The sequence below is a fragment of the Magnolia sinica genome, chromosome 10 (genome assembly GCF_029962835.1).
Source record: "Magnolia sinica isolate HGM2019 chromosome 10, MsV1, whole genome shotgun sequence".
Classification (NCBI taxonomy): domain Eukaryota; kingdom Viridiplantae; phylum Streptophyta; class Magnoliopsida; order Magnoliales; family Magnoliaceae; genus Magnolia; species Magnolia sinica.
Genome location: NC_080582.1, coordinates 68975168 through 68986465, shown reverse-complemented (window position 1 = coordinate 68986465; position 11298 = coordinate 68975168).

Here is an 11298-nt window from a genome sequence, read left to right as displayed (position 1 = left end):
TAGATTGTTTCATATCAAAGAGTCGTGTAGATGCATGATGAGACGATTGGATATGGTAGATTTTTGCTCGTGAGTAGGATTTGTTTCATAATCGCACAGAAGATTTTGCCGGGCGCAGGTTTTTTAAGAAGAAATTTGCGACTGTACGACCCATTTATGGCCCATTTAGGAAACGACGCCCACCTCATTTTCCTGGGCGAGAATACGCCCCAGCTGTACGGAAGGCTTGCCAAAGGTCGAAAATGCCCCCTGTTTGTTCCTTCAAGCGGATACGTGGTGCTCGAAGACGAGCGCTGACACTCCTCGAACTCCGAGTTGTACGAACGGTTCAAAAGATATCAAAGTTACATGGGCCCCACAGTTACGTATTTATTATATCCACAACGTTCATCCATAGTTCGAGATCATTTCGGAGCATTATCAAAAAAAAAAAAAAATCCTATCCAAAGATCAACTGGACCACACGACAGAGCAACGGGAAAATTGATTTTAAGGGTTAAAAATTTTGTAGGGCCCACCATAACATTTATTTCCCATCCAATATATTCATAACGTCACAAAGACCTGGATGAAGAGGAAAAACAAATTTTGTAATGATCCAAAACTTCTGGGACCCCTGAAAGGGTTTCAATGGTAGACGTTCAATCTTCCACGGCCTTTTACAGTGTGGTCCACTTGATAGCTAAATCTATTTTATTTTTTTTCCCAAGCGTTAGTACGAGTTCGCCGAATAGATGGACGGTTTGGATATAACACATACCTCATAAAAGGACCCACAAAGGCGGTGGGAATTACAACAGGGAAAAAAAAGCTGGTATCTATGGCTACGGATTATAACCGTAGCGATAACCGCAGCCAATGCGTTTTCAATATGTCCTCTACCATACATCGAAGGTCTTCCGATATGTACTTCGATATATCGATTGTCTTTCGATTAATCGGAAAAGGTCTAAAACTGTCCAGCAACTTTGCATAAAAAATCCTGCAAATTTCGATTAATCGAAGTGTATTCGATATGTATCGAAGATATAGCTACAGATTATAGCTGTAGCCATAACTGCAGTCCGTAAAAGTCTATGCAAATTTTTTTATTTTTTTATTTTTTATTTTTTAGTTTTTATTTTTTACATGGAGAATTTTATTCTACCTACAATTTTCTCAAATACATATTTATATAAATATGTATATATAAGCATATAAAAAAAAAATTCTCTCTTTTTTTCATTTATTTCTCTATTCATTCAACAAGAATATCTTATAAACCAAAATTAGTTACTTGATGTACCCTATATGATTTTGGGGTAGGAGAAGATACTTTAGCCAACTAACCTAGTTATTTTCCAAGATTCCATCAGGTCGATGGTCGAAAATCCATTTCATTCACTTTGCGGTCAATTTCAATCAGTTCGTGGTCATTTTCATGCATTTCACCGTCAATTCCCTCCACTTCATGGACAATTCCATGCATTTCAAGGTCATCCCAAACTATTTCGTGTTGATTCACGGTCGTTTCAAGGCATTTCACAGTCAATTCCCTTCACTTCACGATCATTTGCATGCATTTCGCACTCAAATCGCTTCAAACCATGATCATTCCCATGCACTTCACGGTCATCCCAAACAATTCCGTGTTGATTCACGGTCATTTCGAGGCATTTCGCGGTCAATTCCCTTCACTTCATGGAATTGTTTGGGAAGACCGTGAAGTGCATGGGAATGATCATGAATTGATGCGATTTGAGCATGAAATGCATGCAAATGACCGTGAAGTGAAGAGAATTGACCGCGAAATGCCTCGAAACGACCGTGAATCAACTCGAAATTGTTTGGGACGACCGTGAAATGCATGGGAATGATCATGGCTTGAAGCGATTTGAGCGCGAAATGCATGCAACTGACCGTGAAGTGAAGGGAATTGACCCGAAATACCTCGAAATGACCGTGAATCAACATGAAATTGTTTGGGACGACCGTGAAATGCATGGGAATGATCATGGTTTGAAGTGATTGACCGTAAAATGCATGCAAATGATCGTCAAGTGAAGGGAATTGACCGCGAAATGCCTCGAAACGACCGTGAATCAACATGGAATTGTTTGGGATGACAGTGAAATGCATGGGAATGATCATGGTTTGAAGCGAATTGACCGCGAAATGCATGCAACTAACCGTGGAGTGAAGGGAATTGACCGCGAAATGTCTCGAAACGACCGTGAATCAACACGGAATTGTTTGGGATGACCGCGAAATGCATGGGAATGATTATGGTTTGAAGCGATTTGATTGCGAAATGCATGCAACTGACCGTGAAGTGAAGGAAATTGACTGCGAAATGCCTCGAAACGACCGTGAATCAACACGGAATTGTTTGGAATGACCGTGAAATGCATGGGAATGATCATGGTTTGAAGCGAATTGACCGCGAAATGCATACAAATGACCGTGAAGTGAAGCGAATTGACCGCGAAATGCCTCGAAACGACCGTGAATCAGCACAGAATTGTTTGGGTCGACCGTGAAGTGTATGAGAATGATCATGTTTTGAAGCGAATTGACCGCGAAATGCATGCAACTGACCGTGAAGTGAAGCGAATTGACAGCGAAATGCCTCGAAACGACTGTGAATCAACACGGAATTGTTTGGGATGACAATGAAATGCATGGGAATGATCATGGTTTGAAGCGAATTGACCGCGAAATGCATGGAACTGACCGTGGAGTGAAGCGAATTGACCGCGAAATGCCTCGAAACGACCGTGAATCAACACGGAATTGTTTGGGATGACAGTGAAATGCATGGGAATGATCATGGTTTGAAGCGAATTGACCGCGAAATGCATGCAACTGACCGTGGAGTGAAGGGAATTGACCGCGAAATGCCTCGAAACGACCGTGAATCAACACGGAATTGTTTGGGATGACCGCGAAATGCATGGGAATGATCATGGTTTGAAGCGATTTGAGTGCGAAATGCATGCAACTGACCGTGAAGTGAAGGGAATTGACCGCGAAATGCCTCGAAACGACTGTGAATCAACACGGAATTGTTTGGAATGACCGTGAAATGCATGGGAATGATCATGGTTTGAAGCGATTTGACCGCGAAATGCATGCAACTGACCGTGCAGTGAAGGGAATTGACCGCGAAATGCCTCGAAACGACCGTGAATCAACACGGAATTGTTTGGGATGACAGTGAAATGCATGGGAATGATCATGGTTTGAAGCGATTTGACCGCGAAATGCATGCAACTGACCGTGGAGTGAAGCGAATTGACCGCGAAATGCCTCGAAACAACCGTGAATCAACACGGAATTGTTTGGAATGACCGTGAAATGCATGGGAATGATCATGGTTTGAAGCGAATTGACCGCGAAATGCATGCAAATGACCGTGAAGTGAAGCGAATTGACCGCGAAATGCCTCGAAACGACCGTGAATCAACATGGAATTGTTTGGGACGACTGTGAAGTGCATGGGAGTGATCATGGTTTGAAGCGAATTGACCGCGAAATGCATGGAACTGACCGTGAAGTGAAGCGAATTGACCGCGAAATGCCTCGAAACGACCGTGAAACAACACGGAATTGTTTGGGATGACAGGGAAATGCATGGGAATGATAATGGTTTGAAGCGAATTGACCGTGAAATGTATGCAACTGACCGTGGAGTGAAGCGAATTGACCGCGAAATGCCTCGAAACGACCGTGAATCAACACAGAATTGTTTGGGATGACCGCGAAATGCATGGGAATGATCATGGTTTGAAGCGATTTGACCGCGAAATGCATGCAAATGACCGTGAAGTGAAGGGAATTGACCGCGAAATGCCTCGAAACGACCGTGAATCAACACCGAATTGTTTGGGATGACCGCGAAATGCATGGGAATGATCATGGTTTGAAGCGATTTGACCGCGAAATGCATGCAAATGACCGTGAAGTGAAGCGAATTGACCGCGAAATGCCTCGAAACGACCGTGAATCAACACAGAATTGTTTGGGATGACCGCGAAATGCATGGGAATGATCATGGTTTGAAGCGATTTGACCGCGAAATGCATGCAAATGACCGTGAAGTGAAGGGAATTGACTACGAAATGCCTCGAAACGACCGTGAATCAACACGGAATTGTTTGGGATGACCGTGAAATGCATGGGAATGATCATGGTTTGAAGCGATTTGACCGCAAAATGCATGCAAATGACCGTGGAGTGAAGGGAATTGACCGCGAAATGCCTCGAAACGACCGTGAATCAACACGGAATTGTTTGGAATGACCGTGAAATGCATGGGAATGATCATGGTTTGAAGCGAATTGACCGCGAAATGCATGCAAATGACCGTGAAGTGAAGTGAATTGACCGCGAAATGCCTCGAAACGACCGTGAATCAACACGGAATTGTTTGGGACGACCGTGAAGTGCATGTGAATGATCATGGTTTGAAGCGAATTGACCATGAAATGCATGCAACTGATCGTGTAGTGAAGGGAATTGACCGCAAAATGCCTCGAAACGACCTTGAATCAACACGAAATTGTTTGGGATGACCGCGAAATGCATGGGAATGATCATGGTTTGGAGCGATTTGACCGCGAAATGCATGCAAATGACCGTGGAGTGAAGGAAATTGACCGCGAAATGCCTCAAAACAACCGTGAATCAACATAGAATTGTTTGGGATGACCGCGAAATGCATGGGAATGATCATGGTTTGAAGCGATTTGACCGCGAAATGCATGCAAATGACCGTGGAGTGAAGGGAATTGACCGCGAAATGCCTCGAAATGACCGCGAATCAACACGGAACTGTTTGGGATGACCGCGAAATGCATGGGAATGATCATGGTTTGAAGCGATTTGACCGCGAAATGCATACAAATGACCGTGAAGTGAAGGGAATTGACCGTAAAATGCCTCGAAACGACCGTGAATCAACATGGAATTGTTTGGGATGACCACGAAATGCATGGGAATGATCATGGTTTAAAGGGAATTGACCGCGAAATGCATGCAAATGACCGTGAAGTGAAGGGTATTGACCGCGAAATGCCTCGAAACGACCGTGAATCAACACGGAATTGTTTGGGATGACTGTGAAATGCATGAGAATGATCATGATTTGAAGCGATTTGACCGCAAAATGCATGCAAATGACCGTGCAACTTAAGAGACTAGAAGAAGCACACTATGACCACAACTTGGAAAACATGGAGTGTGTACCGACATGGGTGTGTACTAACAAGCTAACCTAAAAAAGTAAAATAAAAAAATATATATAAAAAATAAAAAAAACACATTAGAAAAAAAAACAGAAAAATTACACTTTGATATATCGAATAGAACACGATATATCGAAACTCTTCGATATAATCGAAACCTAATCGATTAATCGTAGAGTAAGTTGTCGATTATATCGAAATCTAGTCGATATAATATTAGTAAGTCATCCTTATAATCGACCGATATATCGACTATTATTCGATTGATCGAAAATAGTCACACACTATCCAGCGACAAAATACTTTTTAAATTGTATTATCGATATAATCGAGTAGATGTCGATATATCGAGGTATCGATATATCGACTAGATTTCGATATATCGAAAATTGTCAGAAAATGTCCAACGTCGAACTGCTTGTTTAGTGCAATTATCGATTATATCTTCAATATTTCGATATATCGAAGTAAGTATATATCAAGTAAATATCGATATATCGAAAATATACCTCAATGGTCCAGCAACCAGAATCTTATTGATTGGGGAAGGGTTTCAAGTGGAGGAGATGGGCCACCATTCGCTGATCGAGAAGCTCGATTTAAAAGAAGAAGGGGGAGGAGATGGTGATGGAATCGAGGGTATGTTGTTGTATGGGTCAATTGAGAATGATTGTCCATCATCATCTGCTAAAGAATCTTTATTGATCGAAGTGCTCAAAGAAGGATATGATAATGGACTGGAGGATGTGATATTGCATCTGGTAAACAATTTTGTATTGATTTACGGTCGTTTCGACGCATTTCGCGGTCAATCCCCCTCACTTCACGGTCATTTGCATGCATTTCACGGTCAAATCGCTTCAAACCATGATCATTCCTATGCATTTCGCGGTCATCCCAAATAATTCCGTGTTGATTCACAGCCGTTTCGAGGCATTTCGCGGTCAATTCCCTTCACTTCACGGTCATTTGCATGCATTTCGCGGTCAAATCGCTTCAAACCATGATCATTCCTATGCATTTCGCGGTCATCCCAAACAATTCCGTGTTGATTCACGGTCGTTTCGAGACATTTCGCGGTCAATTCCCTTCACTCCACGGTCAGTTGCATGCATTTCGCGGTCAATTCGCTTCAAACCATGATCATTCCTATGCATTTCGCGGTCATCCCAAACAATTTCGTGTTAATTCACGGTCGTTTCGAGGCATTTCGCGGTCAATTTCCTTCACTTCACGGTCATTTGCATGCATTTCGCGGTCAATTCGCTTCAAACCATGATCATTCCCATGCACTTTACGGTCGTCCCAAACAATTCCGTGTTGATTCACGGTCGTTTCGAGGCATTTCGCGGTCAATTCCCTTCACTCCACGGTTAGTTGCATGCATTTCGCAGTCAAATCGCTTCAAACCATGATCAGTCCCATGCATTTTCGCGGTCATCCCAAACAATTCCGTGTTGATTCACGGTCGTTTTGAGGCATTTCGCGGTCAATTCGCTTCACTTCACGGTCATTTGCATGCATTTCGCGGTCAATTCGCTTCAAACCATGATCATTCCCATGCATTTCATTGTCATTCCAAACAATTCCGTGTTGATTCACGGTCGTTTCGAGGCATTTCGCGGTCAATTCCCTTCACTCCACGGTCAGTTGCATGCATTTCGCAGTCAAATCGCTTCAAACCATGATCATTCCCATGCATTTCGCGGTCATCCCGAACAATTCCGTGTTGATTCACGGTCGTTTCGAGGCATTTTGCTGTCATTCCCTTCACTTCACGGTCATTTGCATGCATTTCGCGGTCAATTCGCTTCAAACCATGATCATTCCCATGCATTTCACGGTCATTCCAAACAATTCCGTGTTGATTCACGGTCGTTTCGAGGCATTTCGCGGTCAATTCCCTTCACTCCACGGATGCATGCATTTCGCCATCAAATCGCTTCAAACCATGATCATTCCCATGCATTTCGCGTCATTCCCAAACAATTCGTGTTGATTCACGGTCGTTTGAGGCATTTCGCGTCAATTCGCTTCACTCCACGGTCGTTTCGAGGCATTTCGCGGTCAATTCGCTTCAAACCATGATCATTCCCATGCATTTCACTGTCATCCCAAACAATTCCGTGTTGATTCATGGTCGTTTCGAGGCATTTCGTGGTCAATTCGCTTCACTCCACGGTCAGTTGCATGCATTTCGCGGTCAATTCCCTTCAAACCATGATCATTCCCATGCATTTCACTGTCATCCCAAACAATTTCGTGTTGATTCACGGTCATTTCGAGGCATTTCGCGGTCAATTCCCTTCACTTGACGATCATTTGCATGCATTTTACGGTCAATCACTTCAAACCATGATCATTCCCATGCATTTCATGGTCGTCCTAAACAATTCCATGTTGATTCACGGTCATTTCGAGGCATTTCGCGGTCAATTCCCTTCACTTTACGGTCAGTTGCATGCATTTCGCGCTCAAATTGCTTCAAGCCATGATCATTCCCATGCATTTCACGGTCGTCCCAAACAATTTCGTGTTGATTCACGGTCGTTTCGAGGCATTTCGCGGTCAATTCCCTTCACTTCACGGTCATTTGCATGCATTTCGCGCTCAAGTCGCATCAATTCATGATCATTCCCATGCACTTCAAAATGCATGCAAATGATCGTGAAGTGAAGGGAATTGACCGCGAAATGCCTCGAAACGACCGTGAATCAACACTAAATAGTTTGGGATGACCGTGAAATGCATGGAATTGTCTGTGAAGTGGAGGGAATTGAGTGCGAAATGCATGCAAATGATCGTGAAGTGAAGGGAATTGACCGCGAAATGCCTTGAAACGACTGTGAATCAACACGAAATAGTTTGGAATGACCTTGAAATGCATGGAATTGTCTGTGAAGTGGAGGGAATTGACAGTGAAATGCATGAAAATGACCACGAATTGATTGAAATTGACCGCAAAGTGAATGAAATGGATTTTCGACCATCGACCTGATGGAATCTTGGAAAATAACTAGGTTAGATGGCTAAAGTATCTTCTCCTACCCCAAAATCATATAGGGTGCATCAAGTAACTAATTTTGGTTTATAAGATATTCTTGTTGAATGAATAGAGAAATAAATGAAAAAAAGAGAGAATTTTTTTTTTTATATGCTTATATATACATATTTATAGAAATATGTATTAGAGAAAATTGTAGGTAGAATAAAGTTCTCCATGTAAAAAATAAAAAATAAAAAAATAAAAAAATTTGCATAGACTTTTACGGACTACAGTTATGGCTACAGCTATAATATGTAGCTATATCTTCGATACATATCGAATACACTACGATTAATCGAAAATTGCAGGATTTTTTATGCAAAGTTATTAGACAGTTTTGGACCTTTTCCGATTAATCGAAAGACATTCGATATATCGAAGTACATATCAAAAGACCTTCGATGTATAGTAGAGGACATATTGAAAAAGCATTGGCTGCGGTTATCGCTACGGTTATAATCCGTAGCCATAGATACCAGTTCTTTTTTTTCCCTACTGCAATCCCCACCGCCTTTGTGGGTCCTTTTATGAGGTATGTGTTATATCCAAACTGTCCATCTATTTGGCGAACTCGTACTAACGCTGGGAAGAACAATAAGATAGATTTAACTATCAAGTGGACCACACTTTAAAAGGCAGTGGAAGATTGAACGTCTACCATTGAAACCCTTTCAGGGTCCCAGAAGTTTTGGATCATTACAAAATTTGTTTTTCCTCTTCATCTAGGTCTTTGTGACATTATGAATATATTGGATGGAAAATAAATGTTATAGTGGGCCCTACAAAATTTTTAACCGTTAAAATCAATTTTCCCGTTGCTCTTTGTGGTGTGGTCCAGTTGATCTTTGGATAGGATTTTTTTTTTTTGATAATGCTCCAAAATGATCTCAAACTATGGATGAACGTTGTGGATATAATAAATACGTAACTGTGGGTCCCATGTAACTCTGATATCTTTTGAACCGTTCGTACAACTCGGAGTTCGAGGAGTGTCAGCGCTCGTCTTCGAGCACCACATATCCGCTATATCCGCTTGAAGGCACAAGCAGGGGCATTTTCGACCTTTGGCAAGCTTCCGTACAGCTGGGGCGTATTCTCGCAGAGGAAGATGAGGTGGGCGTAATTTCCTAAATGGGCCATAAATGGGTCGTACAGTCGCAAATTTCTCTTTTTAAAGGAGAGCAGATTACGTGCGGCCCGGCCTCACCCAAGACGGTACGGCCCTTTCATGCGGCCCACCTTGATATGTGTAATATAAATCCAATCCGTACATCCGTTTTTTCAAAATCTTTTAAGGGCATGAATATAGAAAAGAAGCAGATTCAATTCTTAAATGGACCATACCATAGGAAAAAGTGTTGATTGGCCATTAATGAGCCACAAAAGTTTTCGATCAAGCTGATATTTTTATTTTATATTTTTTATTTACCTTCATCTAGTTTTATGTGACCTTATCAAAATTTTGATGGAAAATAAACGTTATAGAAACATTACGGTAGGCCTAGGCAGTTTTAATTGTAGGACGTTCAATCATCACTGTTTCCTAAAATATGGTCTAATTGAGATTTGATCTTCCGAATTTTTAATTTTATAATATAAAATGATATGAAAAATTTGATGGACCGTGTGGATATAGGATAAATACATCAAGGTCAGCCCCACATTAATGGCCGGACTGTCTAGGTAAGGCCGGGGCCGCACCTAATCCATCAACCTTTTCGAGGTATCTTGCTCAGCCGGACCAAGCCAGTTTTTGGTTTAGGCCAGCCATTCCTGATGTGATACGAAACCTTTCAGGGATCTAGTCCCTTCATTTGATGGGACCACCGTGCATCAAACACGTGAGTGAAAACACACCATAAAAAAAAATCCTGGAAATGAAAGGTAGAGGAATTGTAGGTGACCGTTCAAATGCAAGGCGAAGGAGAGCCTATTTTGTCAGATGGTGGAAATTTTCTAATCTGTTGCTCATCTGTAATCAAAGACACCAGATGAACGATCATGATCACTAAAATGTGGGTCCCACATGTACACAACACTGGCCTGAGCATAAGGGCAGGTTGCTCGGTTGGCTCACCATATTAACAAGAGGATACTCTTAGTCAAGAATGCTGTCTCGAAAGGGAGCGGTTTAGATGTGACCCCGGCAACAGGAAGCGGACTGGCTAGTGTACCGCACACCAGCTATATAGCTCGGGCTGGCTAGTGTACCTCACGTCAGCGAGTTCTTCGGGTCTGACCATGAGGTCTGTGTTATATCCAAATTGCCTATTCATTATTCGTGCTCGTCTTAAGGCTTGAGATGAAAAAGAAGACAGATCTAACTATCAAGTGGACCACATTGTAAGGATTGAACATTTACCATTGAAATCCTTTTTGGGACACAAAAGTTTTGGATTCATATGAAAATTTTTTTCCCTCTTCATTTAGGTATTTTTGACCTTATGAACATATTGGATGTAAAATAAATGTTACGGTGGGCCCTAAAATTTATTTAACGGTGAGAATCATTATCTCCGCTACTATTTATGGTGTGGTCCAGATGATATTTCGATACAATTCATTTTGGATAATGCTTTAAAATGATGGTGTAGATATAATAAATACATCACTCTGGAGCCTATATAAGTTTTATTTTATTTTATTTTTTTAATTTTAATTTTTTTTTTTACACGTGCACACACCCCCACACCCTTGACCGGGTGTTGAAACACGTAAGAGTCTACCACCCGAGCAAGAGTAAGGACCGAGCCCATGTAACTTTGATGTCCTTTGATCTGTCTGTACAACTCGAAGCTCGAGGAGCGTCTGTGCTCATCTTTGCATAACACGTACCTACAGGCTACACAACATCTATATGCATGGTTGGTGTGAGGTACACCAACTAATCGACTTCCCCGGGGAAGCGGATTAGCTAGTGTACCACACCACCGATATAGCTAGTGTAATGACGAGAGCAAGTTTTGTGGGTCCCACCATGAGGTATGTGTTATATCCAAATGGTCTATCTATTTTTTGAGCTTAAGG